This window comes from Ictidomys tridecemlineatus, chromosome 2 (assembly GCF_052094955.1).
Source record: "Ictidomys tridecemlineatus isolate mIctTri1 chromosome 2, mIctTri1.hap1, whole genome shotgun sequence".
NCBI classification, from domain to species: Eukaryota; Metazoa; Chordata; class Mammalia; order Rodentia; family Sciuridae; genus Ictidomys; species Ictidomys tridecemlineatus.
In genome coordinates, this window is record NC_135478.1 from 103540086 (window position 1) to 103560988 (window position 20903).

Below are 20903 nucleotides of genomic sequence, written 5' to 3' on the forward strand. Positions count from 1 at the left end.
TTAGGGAAGCTTGTGCTGGACTTTTATCACCAAAAGAAGCTGCCACCACATTTGTCCTGCCTCCTATACTCCAGCCAACACTTGTGTGGTGTGTAGCTTTGTGTTTCATAACGGATGACTGAAACAGGGCAGAGGTGCTGACAACCGCTGCCCACGCAGCAGGCCTACCCTGCACAGCCCGCATCCTCCCCAGCAACGGGCAGCTTTGGGGCCTTGGCCGTTCTGGTGTTAATCAGCGTCCACCACGCCCTTCCCACACAGCATGCCATGCAGGCGTGCCATGGTCTGCCCAGGCCGGGGTGCTTCTGCAGCACAGACACGGCTTTCCTGAGGGTCCTGTGGGAGGAAGGTTCTCCCAGGCTAGACGGAGACGTGGCAGCAGAGCCATGGTGTGGAGCCAAACCAACCCCACAAGGAGGTGATCAGATGGCATTGAGGTGCTCCTGGGAAATGGGCTGAGAATGGCCAGGCACAGGCTGGAAGGAAGCTTGGTCTGCCTTAAAAATACCTTCCAACTTTCCCTGGTGGAAGGACACATGGCAGGTGGGTGAGAGCTAGTCAGACACCACCCGGGTGGACCTCCACTTACTAGTGATGAGTCCTTGGAAGGCCACCTGACCTGAGGCCACTTCCCTGGCACAGACCCGACTTTCTCATCTCAAGTGTCTCTGGCCGAGGAGTTACGAACACTTGACTCACAGCCTTTGAAGCCTGGCCACCGTGGCACTGGAGCAGATGAGGTGGACACAGCCTCATCACACGCTTTGGTTTTAATAAATACATGGCCTTGAACACTACCCAGGTAGTTTTATTTTGTATCACACATTTTAACCAAACTTCTTTAAATGATTTAGTTAGAATGAAAAAGACAGCAATCAGGCCGTTTACCTCTTCTGATTTTCCCACTCAGCCGTACCTTAAATTACTCCAATATTTTTCATCTACCACAGAAATAAATAAAAGGTTGCATCTAGCATTTAGGTCACATTGAGATTTTCTGTCTCAATAAAAGTGATAGTTGTCTAAGAAATCCTTCCAGGCAATTATAAATATGTCAAAATAAAGTAAAAGAGTGGCGTTGGAGACTGTGCCCATGGTAGTCATTGGAAAGCAGCCGTAAGTGTCCTGTACCTGTGATTAAACACCCCTTCCCCACGGACACTCCCACGGATGAGCTGAAGCTGACCTGGCCCTGGTCCCATTTTGAGAAACTCATTATGAAGAAAGGCATTTTTTTTTTCCTAAGCAAAGTTTTCAAGGAGATCGGAAATGAAAAATAGCAGTAATGTTTTTATAATATAAGTTTGGCTTCCAGGGAAATATGAGAGAGGGAAATCCCCCCTAGCCTCAGGATGTGCAAGTCCAGTCTGTGGAATGCTGGGGTTTTAGGTGGAAGATTTATGGAGGTCAGAAGAACTGGGAAAATTTAAACTGGCATTAATAAGAAAATTATCAATGTAGTAAATTTACTATACAGAGAATAGAGAGGAGCCTCCATATAAAAGAGGCTCGACTTTCAAAGGTCTGCATTCCTAGTGGCTGGTGCTGGATTTTCCTAGCAAGGGTGAGTTCTTGGTGTGCCCTGTGGGAAGTGGCCTGTCCATGGGGTTTCAAGGGAACTGGACCACTCTGGAGGAAGATAAACATGTTGTGGTTAGGGTGACCACCTCTCTGCAGCTAACCAGAACTGAGGATCCTATGACAAAGTCAAGAAAGTTCTGGACCTGCTGGGGTGGTCGGGCAGCCTGTCTCAACCCTTGGGCAGATTCCTCGGGCCAGAGCACCAAGCACAGGCAGGTGACCCTCAGGCCTCCCCACCTAGGAGCACCTGGGAGGAGCTGCCAGGATCGACTGGGGGCCAGGGGATATCCTCACTCTGGACTGACCCGAGCTCTAGGGATCTGGAGAGTTCATGGCCCTGGGAGGAAGAGAACCCTAAACAGAGCCAGATTTGATTTACTGCCAAACCAGATGGATGGAGCAAAGTTATATCAGATGACATTAAGATAAAAAAAGAAATGTGACATGAACTGCCCTTTAGCACACGGTACACTTATTGTTAAAATAAGTGCTGAATTAGTTTAAATAGGGAGAGGAGAAATACACATCTCTGCAAAGACTACTTAGAGGATGAAATGGAGGGCATGTGCCTGGTCCTTCCCAGTTCCTCCTCCCTGTGTCAAATGGCCCTGGGACCAACACAAGTAATTTAGAAGCTTGTTCCAGAAAATGCCCACTCCTGAAAGATTAAACTGCGAACCAGCCAAACGGCTTTCTTATCAGGACCTACAGCTTGCTCAGTGGGACTTGCTATAAGATCTCCCATCACTGTGCCTCCCATCTAAAGCCTGAGGGGAGGAACAGGCTTCTCTCTGGACCCCAGGATCGCCGATCTGCACACCCTTGGTTCTCAGTGAGACCGGGGCTGGAACAGCAAGGAGCTGTCCTCTGATGACCTTTCTCATGCCTCAGCAGGGCCAGGCCCCAGCAGAAAGGATTCCCGCATTCTGAAGCCTAAATTCTCATCCATCCAGCCCCGGTATCAGACCTAAGCTCCTTGGAGACACACAGAGAACTGCAGTCCCTTGGTGACGTGCTGTGATGTAGACATGCACATTCAACCTGAAGGACTCTTCCTTTAGCAGCCCCAGAGAGGCCTCAGGGGCTCTGAGAGTCTCAGAGAGTCCCTGAGCCTCATAAGTGAGACATCTTTCCTCAAAAGGCCCAGGAAAGGCCAGTGGAAACCTGGAGGCAAGGCCATGCAATAAGGATCTGCATAGATCTTGCTTCTGTGGACCAGGGTCAGGTCCCGCTGGGCTTCCCAAGTTCCCGGCCTGCACAGCAGGTGTGTGGACAGCCCAAGAGCCTGCCTTGGGCCCAATCCCCAGGAGCACCCTGCCCTGCAAGGCCCACCTCTCAGGCAGCCCAGGTGCAAATCCTGTAAGCACTGGCCTGATGGCCCTTCCTGAAGCTCCTTGTAGAGATGTCCTTCCTCACTGCGGAAGTCCAGGGTGCTCAGCTCTGCTTGGTCAGTTCATCTTTCTGCCAGTCCTTCCGGTGATCGGACAGCAGGGAGGCGTATTCCTGGGGTTCACAGTCACTCACATGCTCTCAGACAGCAGTGTTACGGAAGGAGGAGGAGCAGGTGTCTCCTGGCTTCTCTGATACCTGGACACCAGCAGCTGTGAGCGTGGACATCTTGAAATCAGTAAAGCCACGCAGTGGGAAATTGGCATCAGGTATTTTCTTTTCATTTGGTGGAACTTGGGGGCAGAAAGAATCTCACTGGGTTCAGCTGTTTCATAGAGATATTTCTCGTGAATAACTGGCTTTATTTTTATTTTGAAGCTACAAAAAATAACCCCTGTTTTTAGAATAACAGGACAAGGACATTTATAAAGGCGAATTTACTAGGAATTACATAAGAACGTGGAAGTCATTTTTCTCTGGGGAGACCAGAGGCTTTGAATTCTTTTCTATTTATATGCAAATGTCAGATTCCAGAGGAGATTGCTTTTATTTATTTATTTATTTTTACAATACTGAAATCATATTTACTTCACAAAGTTCAGATGAGCGGAATCCCGATTTGAGAACAAGGCTGCTGTTCCGAGATCTGGTTTAGAAAATCCATTTCTGCATCCAAATGTGCTCTTTCAGTCTGCACAGAGCCCACATTACTCATCTTAATTTTCCTATGTATATATAAATTACTCTCTTTTTTTCCCACGAGGATATGATGATTTATTGATTTTTTAAAATCAGAGTTGAATTTTCAAAGAAGCACCAGCTGGCCCTCTGGCTATGCAGCCCGGCCCCCCTCGGCCTCCTCCCCTCCCACTGGCTTCCCCTAGCTGGTCTCTTCCTTGACAGCCCCTTTATCTGATCGCCTCCATTCTTACTATATTTTTAATCCTTTCTGGGAGAGCAGCTTGCCATTTCAAGGATTGCTAATTGTATTCTTAATTATCGGCTGCCTAATGAGATATTACAAAACAATTTGGTCCCCTCAGCGAGAGGAGTGACCAGAGGATAATTGCCATTTGGGGACAGCGTTCTTAACTTCTAACTTCCTTGCTGCACAGAAGAGCTTCTGCGAAGAGAGCTATTCAGAAGGAAGTAGGTAACTGCAGGGGAGCGATGAGGCCCTGAGCTTTTGACTGCTGGTTCAATTCTGCTTTCAAATTTAGAAAGGCCAGGAAAATCTGAGCAGGTGCTGAGGCTTCAGCTCTGGATCTCAGTTCACCCTGGTCAGTCGACTGCATCTGGGCCTCGTTCAGAGCTCCTGGCAGCTGTGCTAACATGCCATGCCTCAGAGGAGAGGTGGCCTAAGAAGGCAATTGCTTGACCCTCTGTTTTTCAGGACTGTTATTAACACTGCACAAAATTTGCTTTGTTCTCCTTCGTTTTTTTCCTGGGCCATTGCTCATTAGCTAGGCTCCTTCCCTCCAGGTGATAAGTGAGGGGCGAATCCATTTGGAATGGATGAACATTAGCCAGACACCAGCTCAGTGACTTGCCTGCAAATGCTGTGGCTGGTGCGCTGCCCGTTTTAATTTAATCGATACCTGAACTCACCTCTCACACACTGAGGCAGGAGGAGAGCCCTGCTGGGAGTGACAGAGACCCTGGGATTGCAGAGATCATCTGATGGCCTGCTCCAACCCCCAGGCAGTGGACACCTTCTGGCAGTGGACACCTTCTCTGGGCTTACCTACAGCCGCTGGTGTAAAGAACAACCCACAGGTGATATTCCCTGCTGTTGATGTTTAAGCTTTTTGATTGTTGACATCATAGTCAGTGGTTTTTAACATCAGAATCACCTGGAAACCTTGAGGAACAAAAACTGCTGGAGTCGCCAGGTTTCCAATGTGTTGAGACTGGGACCTGAGATGATGCACTGGACAGGTCCCCACGAAGACTGTGGGTCCAGAGGCTACAGGAAACCACAGCTGTGTGCTATGAGGAATGCTCCTGTCCGTCATGAAGAAATCCTTCTGGCAGATGCAGGGAGCTCAAGTTGTCACCCCACACACAACCCATTTATCCGGGCTGCACTGATCTGCACAGGTTCTTTGCAGCCCTGATAAGCACAATCCATCAGCAGGAGACACAGTGGGGCCAGGTGGTGGGGAGAAGGCACCAGGAGGGTTTATCTTGTAGGGATGCTGCAGGGAGACAGTGCTTTGGCCACAGAATGCTATTTTATTCTGCATTTTTCCTTCTCTCATCTGCTTTATGTACCATGTTTACATGTGCACATCTGGTTTATTCCTGGGTGGCTGTTGATGAATATAGACCCACCATCCGTTTTCCAAACCCTGTGGGTCCAGCTAAAGTTCAGGATTTAAAAGTTGCTCGGAGTTTACAAGTAACACATTTATCAACCACGCCGTCAGGCGCCCAGGGAGGTCTGGGGCAGCACTGAATAATCAAGAGCCATAATGAGGGGTCAGCAAGTCATTCGGGAATTTACACTCAGTGGCACAAATAAAACAAGAGCCTCGTGCCAGTGCAGCTCAGGTTTTGCTGCCTAATGAGCTTTGGGATAAAAACACAAACACCCCTGTCCCCAAGTACAGCCCTTTGGTCATCAGAGATTTTTTAATTTCAGGGAAATAGGAAGAGATTATGGACCTGAATCTCACATTTTATTTTCCAGTTTCCTGTGGGTGGACACGTTTGTTGGTCATTGACAAATAATGCCTCAATGGACATTCTTATATCTGGGCCTATACAGTCCCCCTGGGCAGAGGCTTTGTGCTCTTGGGGACATCTCACATAGAATATGTTCTGGTGGCCATTTCAACCCAACACCAATGCTTTGATGTGGACAGTAACTTAGGGTTTGAGGTTTGCTTCACAGTTGCCTAGTAGAATATTCCAGAATGAGGAATTCTTCTATTACCTATCCTCTCTAGTGTGTAACTGCTGGGCACATAACGGCTATTCAGAAATTGAAATAAGGCTTGCTCGAAGAAGGAATTAAATTTTTAATTGTGTTTAATTTCAATTAATTAAAATTTAAGTAGCCAAGTGTTGGTCTAAAACTTTTTCTGTATGAGGAATGTGAAAAAAGCAAATGTCAACAGCAAAAATAAAATTATTCTGAAAACAAGGAAAAGTGTTCATCTCTAAACCTGAAAGAGGGCAAAAATTGGTTCCTTGATGTATAATTTGGTGGGTGGCAGAGCTTATTTTTACCCCATTTAGGAAAAATTCAAGTGCATTTGAAGTAACCCTTTGACATCTTAAATGAATCCAGAGATTTACAAGAAGTTTAAGTCAGCAAGTCAATTACACCTCAGTGTCAATGAGTTCACAGTTTCTCTCCGGCAGCACACGCTCTTTTAAAGCACCCTTGAGGGAAACATGTTCATGGTGTAATTTCAGGCACAATAACATAGTGGTTCCTGTGAATGGTCACGGGATCTGTTCAGGAGACCCAGAGGTCACCAACCACCCAGGATGCTCGATTCCCTCATTAAAACATAGCATCTGCACAAAACCCAAGCAGACCCTCCCGTAAACCTCAAGTCATCTCTAAATGGCATACATATGTGTGTGTGTGTGTGTGTGTATACAAATAATGTTTGTGTGCATATAACATGTATGCATGCACACACACAAACCACACACACACACACACACACACACACACACACACTCACACATACACCTAATTCAATGTAAATGCCCTGTCAGTGGTCGCTGGATTCTGAGGAAAAATGACAAGAAAAATAAAGTCTGGAGTATTTAGAATGGATTCTTTTCCCCAAACATTTTCACTTCCTGGTTGGTAGACTCCATGAGTGTGGAGCCCTGGATCAGAGGGACCAACGTATTTTCATCTGAACAGGAGCCACCAAAACAGCTGAGTTTTCAGAAGCGATGGAGCGATGTGGAGTTAGGTGTTGCTGAAGGCACTCTCTGGACCCTGACACTGCACTGCACACATGGTCACAACCACTGATGGGGAGGAGGGAGACCTCCAAAGGAGACCCCCGCTCTAACATTGGCAGAACAGGCCATGCAGGAATGGTGGGAATGGGGTCCGATAGAGGCAACAGCAGCTTGCAGGGTGCAGGGGGGTCCCCACTTTCTGAAGAAGAAAAGACCTGATCCCTACAGTGACAGTCCCTAAGAGCAGCCGGACTCAGGTACTGCATCCCCCAGAATGGCCAGGACTCCTGAGCTTCCAAGAGGAGATGGCTCGGCCAGGGAGACCCTGGAGGGCTGACTTGAGGGAGCAGAGCCCCTCTGTTCAGAGGCCCCTCGGTGTGTAATGGGGTGGTTAAGACTAAGGTAAGAGGTGACGCCCACGAGGGGCACTTTTACAACAGCTCCAGGCTCATTCTTTGCCATCATTTGGATCTTAAATGTCCCACAGAGGCCCCTGTGTCACAGCCATAGTCCCCATCTTGGTGCTATTGGGAGATGGTAGAAACTTTGGGATGTGGGGTCTAGCGGGAGGTTCTAGGTTGTTAGGGACATGCACCAGAAGTGGGTAGTTAGACTTTGCTTGCTTTCCTTCCTCTCTTGCTCTGTGGCCATGAGGGGAGTGGTTTTACTGCCTTCATGGTGTCCCTCCTCACCACATTTTCAAAGACAGTGGGGTCTGTTGATTATGAGCTGAAGCCTCCAAAACTGTGAGCCAAAATAAACCTTTTTTCTTCACAAGTTGGTTATCTCAGGTAGTTGTTGCAGTAACAGAAAGCTGTCTGATACATTTTGGTCATGCAGGGAGATAACCAATCTGCTGGCATCTTCTTGTCCAAGGAAAACTTCTTTTAGATTTTCACTTTTAATTATATAAATGTTCATTGCCTCAAACAGCAAGTTCTGATGGTGATAACCATCACCATCATTTAAAACTCTGGGCTCCTGCTATCATCCAGTTGCCATGGAGAAGGCTACAAAAAAAATAGAAGGATCCTTTGATGACAGTGCTTGTATTCCACTGGATTAGCAAGAGGTCTTACCTATTCCTCCACCATGCACAAGATGGCTGCTGGAAAGAGGGCATTATTTTGCAAAATGGATCTAATGCCCCCTGGAAGTGAAAGTGGATCCCCTGGGTCCTGACCTCTCAGATTTGGAGTTCAAAACAGACAGATAAAGAAGGACCAGAAGGTCAAGATCAAGGAAGAGGCAAGGACAATTAATTTCATAAAATAAAGGAACCTGTGAACAGAGTAGGCCGAGGATGACAAATGAGCTCAACCCCAGGCCACAGCGAGGTTGCTTTCCCATGGCTGGTGCAGGGTACCAGGTGGTGCCTCACTCAAGCAATATCTAGACATGAACCACAAAGCAGTCTAACCTCATGCCCAGCAAGGGTCCTGCAGCCACAGAGCATTGCAGCTGCAGATTGTCATTGGCCACAGTTGGACAGTGACACTGGGGTCAGCATGGAGCAGTGGCAGCAGGAGACTGATGGGAGGCCATTTCTTTCCTTCTTAGCATTGAAAGGCAAACGGATTTCTGTTGGACTCTATTAAACCAAGTTGTTGAGAAATTTGATGTAGGAGGAAGAGGCAAGAGGAAGGCTCTGGAACTCCCCCTAATGAGGTTGGGGCCATATGGCAACACTGTAATGAAATAACAAGGATCACTTATGTAGCACTTATTTCATTTTCCCACACAAACAGCACCCTAACATTATTCAGGTGTCCAAAGAAGCTGCAAATATGAATCGCATTTGGTCTCTCCCTTTGGGCTAATTGCAATGGCGTCTGCCTGTGCTTGGTCTAGGGGAGTCTATGCACCTGATTCTGTCAATGATCCATGAAAAAATTTTGGGCAGCTTCAGGGGAGTTCCATGAGAAGGGAGAGAGGCCAGAGGTGGGTGGAAATCCCTCTGTTTTCCCTCCTCTTCCTGCTCTCCTGGAAGGATGTGAGGCTTGAAGCCATTGAGCCATTTTTAGTCAGTAGGAAACCAGCCAAGGAAATCAGGAATATGTGATGGAGGTCTCCCGCTGCAGTGTGGAGCCGCGGGCAGCCCAGGACTGCTGGGGCTTCCCATTTTGCTTTGGGGTGATTATGTGTCTTCACCCATGGGCACACTTTAGTTTTCTTACTATAATACAGAGGCATACAGTTTCCACAGACTAGGTTTCCCAGGGACACATCCTCAAAGCAGCACAGGTGACAGGTTGCATCACAATTTCCCTTAAGAAACTTACTTTCAAATAAGCACTTTCAGATCCCTATCCTTAGCTCTCCAGTGAGTTCCATTATGGGGAAGAAACAGCCTAGAACTCCTCCCCTTCCCAGTTTCTGACACACAGGGCCTGCCCCCAAACATGCGTTTTAAAAATGATCTAAACTGCGGTTTCATTCTTCTAAGAACATTAAAGAAAATTGTTAGCAAGTACAAATGCAGGCTGAATCCTCAACACAGGCACAGAGATTTTCAGAGGCCCATAGGAAACGACTCTGGGAGTGGTAGTCCTTCCCAACCCATTACTACAGAGCCCTGTGCAGATTCCTCCAAACCTTCAATGTTTAAAAAAAAATGGTCGATACCTGCTGCAGCAATCACTCATGTTTGATTGATTGTGTGTCTTTGAAGGTGAAAAAGTACAAATAGCTTGAAAGGAAGAAATACACAGAGGAGCGATCGATCTGATTTACCTATTCCAGCAGCAAGCCAGGCATTGAGCAGCAGCGTGGGGAGAAACATTGTGAAGAGACGAGTGGTGGCAAGGACTTGAGCAAGAGTGTATCTGAGCATGCAGAGTCCAGGCATCCAGTGGCCAAGACGGCATGAGCAGGGGCTCAGGCTTCTTCATGGATTCTGGATACAGAGCCGCGGTCCCTTCATCTCCAAGTCCATGAGGACAAAAGAGACAGGACAATGTCTAGAAATGGATACCTGGGTTTGGGGCTCACAGCTGGCTCCCCAGGAGGAAGGTAAAATAGCAGCAGGGAGGGCCACTCAGAGAAAGGCACTTCCACCCTGGCCCAGTAGCTGGACATTGTATGACAATGACCTGAGCATGACAATTGAGTCCTAAGCACTGACTGCTATGGAGACTTCAGAACATGAAAATGTGTGAGAGGGACCATGACCTTTCACTCATGATTCATAAAAAACCCAGACAGCACCTTTGACTTTCTCTGCTGTTTTATGCAAAGGACTTTGAGATGGAGACAGAGGATGAAGTCACTAAGAAAGAGACAAAGACACACTCATGAGGTTTGCAAGGGAAGTCCCAGCATTGTTCTGTGGCCTTATGGACCACCCGACCTGCATCTCTGCCCCAAGTGACATGATCCAGGGGGCTCAACCTCATTAGGCAGAGCGTGCTTGATTTGGAGGGGCCTCCTGCTTTTCTTCTTTCCTAGTAAAGAAAATTACTAGGCAAGGAGCAGGAGAATATTACTGGAATAGGAACGGTTCATTCCATGGCCACCTGATGCTTTCAAAAAAACAAGAAAAAACAAAGGAACCCTCTAATGAGAAATGGTGGCGAGTTCCTTCCCTTGGGCCAAGTGGAGAGATGTCACTGAAGGAGGCACACAACTGGTCATGGGAGGACCTGGGTGCAGGCCAGGTGAACTCATGCTGTCTGGCTCCCGGGGCCAGACTCTTCACTCTGTGTCCCTGGGGGCTATAATTTCAGCAGAAGGACACAGTGCCCAGAAGTGCCCAGAAGTGCCCAGGACCATGATAGTAAAACCAGGAGAGACTGCCAAGGAGGGTGAGTCAGAGAAGCTGGAAAGGTCAGGAGCTGGTTGTGCCTCCTGATCCAACCAGTAGAACTGGGATGTCCGCCGTCGGTCCTGACATGCTATTGATGAGCCCCCTTCACGTATGTGCTGGTTTGGTTGATGACTGATATGATCACACTTGGCTTAGGGATCCAGACCTAAGAGAACCCAAATTTCTGGTGCCTTCATTTCCAGCCATTGCATAATTAGTGTTTAGCTTTCTTCGTGGGGTCACCAGTGCTGAGAACCTCAGTTCTATAAAGGAAAAGAGAAGGATTGGGGAAGCAGTTGTCAACCACACCTGAAAGTGATCCAGGAATTAACTCTTTGTGGAAACAGTGGGTAGGAACCTGCCTTGGTGATAATAGTGGGGCACGAAGGGCACACTCTGGATGGAGAGGGTGTTCCGGGAGGATCCGGTTGTGCTCTGTGTGCTTTCCAGAGCCTGCCTCTTTGAGCTAATTACTGTCTGCCAATAAATGACAGATATTCAGAAAAAAAAAAAACACCCCCAGTTCAAGGGCACAGAACAGAAATGAGGCAGTGAACATCTCAAGGGTCCACTAGCATAGGAGGCTCAGGAGAATCTTACAAACCCGACATCAGGTTTGGTGATTCAGAAGCAGAGCTGGAAGGACTTGAGGCAGACTGATGCTTAAACAGCACTTTCTGAATGGCCCGAGTTCTGAGCGATTGAGATCAGAACTCAGGAGGGTCTGGTTTGGTGAAATGAGGGCCTTTCTCAAGCTAGCACTCTGTGTGTGTGTGTGTGTGTGTGTGTGTGTGTGTGTGTGTGTGTGTGTGTGTGTGTAAGAACCAGTACTTATGTGAACATCTGAAATTCCGGGCATGTGTCCCTCACCCCCTAAAGCAATGCTACCTTGAGCAGCGTTTTTCATCTGATGATAGACACCAAGCTGTAGTCCAAGGTGTCCTAAGAAATGCAGGTTCTAAAGGTTGGAAAGTGCTCCTGAGATCTCAGCAACATGTGCATGTACCCAAAACCCTGACGGAAGTAACTGGTTTTATTCTTCCCTGGATTTCATCCTGATTCTGGAACTGCTCCATCACCAGACTGCTCTGGGGCATGGAATCTGAACTCGCCTCAGTGGGCATGTGACCGGGGCTGGCCAATTAGTGTGCACCATCCAGTTGGCAGCTGAGATCCTGCAGGTGTGGTCCTGTGACCCGGCCCAGGGCGCTTGCTCCATCCTGCCCAGGCACTGAGCCCTGTGGGCAGTGCAGTAGTTCATTGCTGCCACCTGGAGATGCCAGCCTGCCCTTCGCAGCCCTGGCTGTAGAGCTGAGCCACTCTCTGAATCATCAGGTTCCTGATGAAATAGGAGCCAGGGCTCCAACATCGATGATGGACAGCTGTTTTCTGATGATGGCTTAATTACATAAACCCTGTTAGGTACTGATTTTCCCTGCTGAGTTTCAGCACATGAATTAGCAGTGCCTTCCCAAGGAAACTCAAGTTCAGCCTGGCAAACAGGGTCCTGGGTCTTCAGTGGTGAAGGTCCCCCAATCTCTTCTGTCTGGAGGTGGCCCTGTGGGGTTCCTGTTGGGTGCACATTTCCCAAGTCCAGGAGTGGAGGGAGTGCAGTCCTGTTGGGGTCTTTATGAAAGTAGGGGCTGGTGTCATGGCCCAGGGGGGCTGCTGCCCCTCTGGCTGACTCTGAAGAATCCTCTCTGGCATCAAGGCAGAGCCCAAGACCCTTGCCCCCTGCTGACCCCACAAAGACCTTCCTTCAGCCAAGACCACCTAGGGAGTGCTTCTTTCCCTTGCCTCAACAGGTTTCCAAGTACACCATGATAAAGCAATGCACTGCAAAGCAGACCTGGGAGCTACTTATCTTGCATAACTGACACCTTATACCTACAAACAGCAGTTCCTCCAGTTCCTAACCCAGCCCCTAAAAACCAACATTTACTCTCTGCTTCCATGGGTTTATTTTAGATGCCTCCAGTGACACCTGCAGCATTTGTCCTTCCATGTCTGGTCATTTGGCTTAGCTCTAGGTTCATACGTGTTGTGATTTGGTGACAAGCCTAGAAATGGAGGGTGCCAGGTAACCAGTGCAAGGTCTGCACCAAGAAGCAGAAACTTCAAGGGAGATGGGAGCTACAGAGGGATGTTGAACAGAAGTATCACAAGGGAATGTCTGTGCTCTAGGGCTGCCACTCTGGCTGCTGGCTGGAAATTGGATATTAGTGTGACTCCAGCTGACCCCCGAAGAGCACCCCAAGTGCTTTAAATTGCTGAGTTATATTGACTTATTTCAATATATCCTTTTAGAGAGTCACTCCCATTTCACAAGTTAGGAAAATGGGGAGCAGAGAAGTGAGTTAACTTGCCCAGCCTCAAACAACCACTAGGGGTAGAGCCAGAACCACCCTAGAGTGGCCCCAGTGTCTTTGCTGTTAACTGCAATGATCAACTTTAGGAAACTGTTTGCACTAGGAATCTGCTTATCCTGGGCAGAGAGTCCCCTGAAGGAACACAGATTCCTGCAGAAGCCATTCGAATTCAGACCCGTACACAGGGAAAGTTCAGAAAAAATAAGTCCCTAATTAAGAGTGGAAGCAATGGTTCTGCTGGGCATGGCTGGTGTGTCAGATGACATGCGCAGCTCTTGAACATCAGTGTGCTGCTGTGATCGGCAGAACAACTCTGGTGTTACAGAGCTGATTGTTGCCATTTTATAGATGAGGAATCTGAAGCCCAGAGAAGTTAAGTAACCTGCCCAAGGTCACAACGACTTAGATCACAGAGTGGTCTTCCCTGAAATTTTCCCTTATGTCAGGAAGGATCCAGGGTCAGGTAAGAAGGAAGATCTAAGAAAAGGAGAGGTGAGACTAAGCTGTTCACAGTCCATCCAGAAACAGAAATGACAAAATAGGTGAGCTTAAAAGGAACCCACCGGACACCATCTCTGTAAATTGGAGGCCATTGGTCTCCTTTTTCAAAATATGTTTTTGTTGTGCAGTAGAGTTGGGCACAGCGGTGGGTTCATTTTGACATCAATATACAAGCATGGAGTATCATTTGCTTCATTTCAAATACCTTCCCCGTCTCTCCCCTCCTCCCTCTCCTGTTCCTTTTCCTCTATTGGTCTTTCTTCTGTTTATTTCTTGGTTTTCCAACTGGTGCATTTTAGATATATGTAAATTGAAACTCTCTGTGGTGTATTCATATAGGTACATAGTGTAATTTGGTCAATTTCTCTGCACTGTTTGTCTCTGTTGCTCTCCCTCCTCCCTCTCCTTCCTCTGCTCCACAAATCTCTCTTCTATTTTCATGGAATCCTTCCCCTATCCCTTTTTAAAAATTTCACTCTAATTCAGGAGAGAAAACATTTGACTTTCTGAGTCTGGCAGATTTCATGAAGCAGGATCTTTTTCAGTTCTCACCTTCTACTAGCGAATGACATGGTGTCACCCCTCTTTGTGGCCAAGTTGAACTCCATTGTGAACATCCACCACATTTTCTTACCCACTCATCTGTTGACGGGACCTGGTTGGGTCCACGAGTTGGCTATTGTGAATTGCACTGCTGTAAAAGTTGACATGCTTGTTTCACAATCGTATCTGACTTTAGTTCTTTTGGATAAATACCAAAGAGTGGGATAGCTGGGTCCTATGGTGGTTTCATTCCTAGTTTTTTTGAGGATTCTCTCTACTGCTTTCCACAGTGGCTGAACTAATTTGAAGTCCTACCAACAACATGAGTGCACCTTTCCCCACCCCATGCTGATGGGCATTTTCTTGTTTTTGTGTTCATGATTGCCATTCTAACTGGAGTGAGATGAAATTTTCATATAGCTATGGTCTGCATTTTCCTCATTGTTAAGGATGGTCAACATTTTCTTTTTACATATTTAAACATTTCTTTATATATTTCTTGGCCATTTGTTCTTCTTCTTTGGATAAACATGTTTAGTTCTTTTGCCTATTGAAAGATTTGGTTATTTGTTTTATCTGGTGTTAAGCTCTTGAGTTCTTCATATATTCTGGATGTTAGTTCCTTATCCGAGGAGTGGCTGGGAAACATTCTGTAGGTTCTCTCTTCACACTCTCATTTACTTTACTTTGCAGACACTTTTTAAGGAATGTCTTCCCATTGACTGATTCTTGGTTTCTTTCTGGAGTCTGAGGGTCTTGCTGAGGAAGCTGGCGTCTGTGCCAATATGTTGGAGTAATGCATTGACCCTGTTTTCTCCTAGAACTCACAGGTTTCTAATTCCTAAGTCTTTGATCCATTTAGATTTGACTTTTGTGCAGGGTGAGTGACAGGGACCGAGTTTTATTCTTCTACATGTGGATATCTAGTTTTTCCAGCCCTATTGCTTAAAAAAAATCTTTTCTCTGGCATATGTACTTGGCATCTTTGTCAAGTATCAGATGTCAGAAACTATGTTGGTTTGTCTCTGTGCCTCTATTCCATTGGTCTTCGAGTATCTTTTGATGTGCAGTTTTGGTTACTGTAGGTCTGTAGTACAACGTGAAGTCAGGAATTGTGATGCTGCCAGTGTCACTCTTCTGGGTCAGGATAGTGTTGGCTGTTCCGGGTCTCTTACTCTTTCATATGAATTTTAGGACTTTTCTCGTTCTGTGAAGAATGTCATTGTATTTTAGTGGGATGGTATTGAACCTGTGTATCCCTTTTGATGATATGGCCATTTTAACAGTGTTAAGTCTGCCTGTCCATGAACAGGTGAGGTTTTTAACCTTCTAATGTCTTTATTTCAGTGTTTTGTAGTTTTCATTGAAGAGATTGCTCACCTCCTTAGATTTACTTCCAAGTATTTTTTTTTTATTTTTTTGAGGTTATTGTGAGCAAAATAATTTTCTTTATTTCTTTATTGGCACAATCATTATCAGACTATAAGAAAGGTATTGATTTCTTAACATTGTTTTACATTGATCTTGACCCTGCTACTTTGCTGTAATTGTTTATGAGCTTTAGAAATCTTCTTGTGAAATTTTGGGATCCTCTGCATATAGGATCATGTAATCAGTCGACAGATCATTTGACTTCTTTTTTTCCTGTTTGTCTCTTTTTAATTTCCTTCTCTTGATATTCTCTCTGCATAGAACTTCAAGAATTATATGGAATAGGACTGGTGAAAAGTGGACATCTTTGTCTTATTTGTGATTTTAGAGAAAATGTTTCAGTTTTTCTTCATTTTTGTATGATGTTGATCTTGGATTTGTCACAATAGCCTTCATGCAGTTGAAGTGAGTTCCTTCTAAAACTAGTTTCTCAGTATTTTTAGTATGAACAGTTGCTGGATTTTGTTCAAGGCTTTTTTCTGCCTATATTGAGATTTTCATTCCCTTCCTGTTTTTAATTCTATTTATGTGCTTAATTACATTTACTGATTTGTGTATATTGAACCAACTTGCATCCCTGAGATACAATCATCTTGTCTATGTGGTATGGTCCTCCTAATGTGATTTTTAAATTTTTTAATACCTTTATTTTTTTGTGGTGCTGAGGATCGAACCCAGTGCCTCATAAATGCGAGGCAAATGCTCTGTCACTGAGCCACAATCTCAGCCCCTCTTAATGTGTTTTTGAACACAGGTTGCTAATGTTGTGTTTAGGATTTTTGCATCAGGGATATATTTTATTAAGGACATTGTGTTAATAAGGGATATTGTTCTGAGGTTTTCTCTCCTTGCTGTCTTTTTTTTTTGGTTTAGGCATCAGGTGACAGGGCTTCATAGCATGAATTTGAGAGTGTTAAATCCTCTCTATTTCATGGACTAATTTATGGGAGATTAACATAATTTCTTCTTTTTAAATCTGGTAAAGTTGGCTGATAATCCATCTGGTCCTAAAAAAATGGTTTTTTTTGGTCAGATTTTATTTCAGTCTAATTGCTTGATATTGTTCTGTTTAGATTTTCTTCATTTTCTTGGTTTGTTTTGGGTAGGACACATTTGCCTAGGAATTTAAAAGTATTTTCTAGGTTTTCCAGTTTATTGGAGTGTAAATTTTCATAACCATTCCTAAAGATCTCCCGGATATCAGAAGAATCATTGGTGATATTTCCTTTCTCATCTCTTCTTTTAATAATTTAAATCTTCTCTGTCTTTTGGTTAGTATTGGTAAGGGCTTATAAATCCTGTTTATCTTTTTAAAGAGCCAACTCTTTGTTTCATGAATCTCCATATTTTTATTCTCAATTTCACTAATTTTGGCTCTAAAATATTTTCTGTATTCTACTGATTTGGGCACTAATTTGTTCTTCCTTTTCTAACACCTTGAAGGGTAGTGTCAGATGGCTTATTTGATATCTTTATTTTTTGAATGTAGGCACAGAATGATATAAACTTTACTCTTAGAACTGCCTTCATGCTATCCCATAGATTTTAATGTCATATCTCAGTTCTCATTTGTTTATTAGAATTTTTTAAATTTTCCCTCTGATTTCTTCTATGATCCATTCATTATCCAGAAGTGTCTTATTTAATCTTCAGTTGTTATGATGTTTTCTATTTTTTTAACTGGTTATTGATTTCTAATCCAATCCCACTATGACCTTATAGGATGCAAGGCATTATCTCTTTTTTTATTAGCTAAGACTTGCTTTGTGACCTAAAGTATGCTCTGTTTAAGAGAAAGCTCCACAAGCAACTGAGAAGAAAATGAATTCAGTTGTTGATGAAGTATTCAAAAGATGTCTGTTCAGTTCTTTTGATTAATGGTTTTAAAAAGCTACTATTTTAAAATTATTTTTAATTGTTCTAGAGACTCTTAGTTTTCCTCTGAATGACCTGACCACTAGTGAAAGGGGTGTGTTAAAATTATCCAGTATTATTGTCCTCGGGCCTATTTGAGTCTTTATATTTTGTAAGATTTGAAAGGTAGTGTTAGATGACTTATTTGAGATCTTTTTTTTTTAATGTAGGCACATAATGATATAAACACAGAATGGTTTTATGGCTGTAGGTGCACCAATGTTTGAGACATGAACATATCACTCCCATTCTTTCTTGTTCGATGATTCCTTCAACCATTATGAATTGACCTGCTTGATGTCTTCTGAACAATTTTAGACTGACTACTTTGAGAGAGTAGCTACTCTTGCTCACTGTTGGACTCCATTTGCATTGGATGTCTTTGCCTATAGAGTCTTATCAACAACATCATTGGGTCTTCTTTTTTAATCCACTATGTAAATCTATATCTTGTGACAGGAGAGTTTAAACCATTAATATTCAGTATTACTATAGAGAGATCATTTTTAAATTAAAAAATTCTATTCTGTTTTATTTCTATGTTTGAGAGTGACTGTCCCTTGACTATTCTTCTAGCAACATTCATCCATATGCTGACTCTGGCATTTATTTTTAATGTCTTCTGCATTTTACTGAGTGGGCTTTGTAGTATGGGATTAATGGTTATGAATTCTTTTTATTCCTGCTTATCATGGAAGGATGTATTTCACCTTCAATTATGAAGTCTAGTTTTTTGCAGGATATAGTAATCTTGATTGGCACCCATTATCTTTAGTGGTCAGTATGTATTATTCCAAGTCCTCCTGGCTTTTAATGTCAGGCTCAGAGATCTGAAGAAAGCCTTGTTAGCTTACCTCTAAATGTGACATGCAATTTTTCTCTTGTGGCTTTTAAAATCCCTCCTCAGGGGCTTCTTCATATTGTCTTTGACTCTTGGGCTATGAATGCAGGCCCTCTGTGGGCAGGCTGTGGTGCAGAAGCCTCCACCCTGGCTGATGTCCATCCTGGGGTACCATCCCTATGGCAGGGTTGCAGTCGGCTCCCCTTCTTCTGAGCTCCCACAGCTGGCAGCCATACATCCCTGAGCTCCCACACCCCTCTGCTGGGGCTTCTTGGTTGTGGTGCTAAGTGTTTGTTGGTTGTCTGTAACTGGGGGTCCTGTGAATGCAGGCTCTGTGGGGGTGGTCTCTGACCCAGAAGCCTCACCCTGGCTCTCGCAGACCACCAGGGTTGGCCCATCACTGACAGAAGTGGTATCTGAGCACTAGATGGGGGCTAGCACCCTTTGAGAGTGATTAGCTCAGCTCTGCTCCCACCCCACTCCCCTTGCCTGAGGTGATGGGGAGGGGGTTTCTGTAACCTGCATCTAGCAAAAATCCCTGTACACGTTCCTTCTAGATGGATTCCTGAGACAACCCACTCCAGAAATGTTCCCTTTGATTTTATTTGCTGCTATCAGAAGAGAGAGAGAAGCTGTGTTCATTTAATTTCTTCTAGGTGGACTGGCTATGGACTGTACTAAGTGGCTGCCCTGCTCAGCTGGGCTCTCTGCCTGCACCTTGGGTTCAGCTGCTTGACCTCCTTCACAGTCTTTGCTGCTCCTCCCACTTTAACTTACTCTTCCTTCTCTTTCTAGCTGTTGTTGAGAAAGTGAGCTAAGGGCTTTATCTCTTCCTCTTTCTCTCTCTCTTCTCACCTCCCCCCAACCCCCCATCTCCCTACTCCACCCTGGTCAGGGTTTGGGGTCAAGGAATTCTGTCCTTATTTTCTACTCCTATAGTCTAATTTCAAATCCCTCTAAGTTCTGACCTGCCCATCACTGAGTTCTAGGAGTCCCCTCTGGGCCTTTTGCTGCTTTGCTTCTGGGCTGTGAAGAGTCCAGGGTGGCTTCCTGTACCTGCTCTGCCATCTTCCGGCTGCCCTGGGTCTCTTGTCATCTCATGGTGGCTCCCTCCTCTGTGCTTCCACTTGTGCCTCCTCTGGTCCTGGCTCAAGGGGCTGTAGGTCTGGAACCTGTGACATCACAATACACGTGCCCACCCCCACTCAAGCTTAATGCCATTGAGAGCATCTGATTGGCCCCTGGGCAGTCAATAGCTTGACAGGTTTTGCTGCAAATGTTCACCTTGGACACCAGAGAACCTGGCCTTCCTGAGTGTAATTGGAAAGCAGCAGGTTGGGAGGCCTCTTATGAACTTTAATTTGGGGAGAGCCATTGGAACAAGGAGGTATGTGACAATTAGGACTTCCTACAGACCCAGGGACAAGTTTTATTAGATATGTAAAAACAGATCGAGTTAGGAAAGCTGAATCAAGCAGCACACAGACAATGTACCCTGGGCGCTGTTGTAACTATTTTTTCCCTCAACCTCTCTGAGCAAATAAGGGTGCCATCTACTTTTCAAACTGGAGCACTGTCTGATGGCTTTTTCCAAAAGCAACTTATTTTAAAATTATTTAGGACCATGAAACCTACACGACAAGCCAAAAGCCATTAGCTGCTTGGGAGTTTTGGTAGAGCTACAGGGAGTGGATATCAGGACAGTAACTATGCTACTACTCTAGGATGGGAGCTAATAGCATCACAGCTAGAAATCACCTATCTGAGGGTGGTTTGCTCTGCATAAATAACAAGACCCCAGAAACCCCAGAAAATATTCAGTGTTATTTCCTGTATGTGTATTTTATTCTTATTTATTGCTGCTATAATGTTGGATTGTTCTGAATGCTGATGGAAGTCCTGGTGAGTTCTTGAGTAAGCTCAGTTTTCCAAGATTTCACCCACTTTCTCCCTCAGCTGTTCTCTACAGTGAGTGAAGTTTTAATTTCTTCTGCATGTTTGCTCATGATATTGGAATCCATTTTTTCCCCTTCAGTGTTTTCTAGTGATATTTACTGAAATATTGTTTTGTCTACATATAATCCACATCTAAGTTGCCTACATTCCCTGGGTGGGAATTCCTCCAAAATTTATGTTTTTTTGTTGTTATTGCTGCCCACTTCACTCTGCCTCCGAGTAGAGGATGGGAATTGATGTGGGTGACAATTATTTCACACTACACCTTGCTTTTTAGTCACCGGAAGGCTATGAGCCACTATACTGGCATTTGTTCTCATAATGACTCCTACAGAGGACAGACTCCATCTCCAAGCACATTTGGGGTATTTCTCTCTGAGTTACAGCACTCACTGCTGCTGATGTATTTCTATTAGCTATGTGATTCCATCATTTCTCAGCACTAGTTAGCCACTATTTCAAATCCGGCTCTGTTTTCTTATATATGATATACAGCACATTGTAGTTGGATCTGCACCGTTATGCATTTTTCCTACAAAACTATTTTAAAAATTATTTCCCATGCATACATGATGTAAAAATAGTTGTTTTCTTTCATAAATATTTTCTTAAGGAAATAGAAGCGTGTTTTATGCTCTGT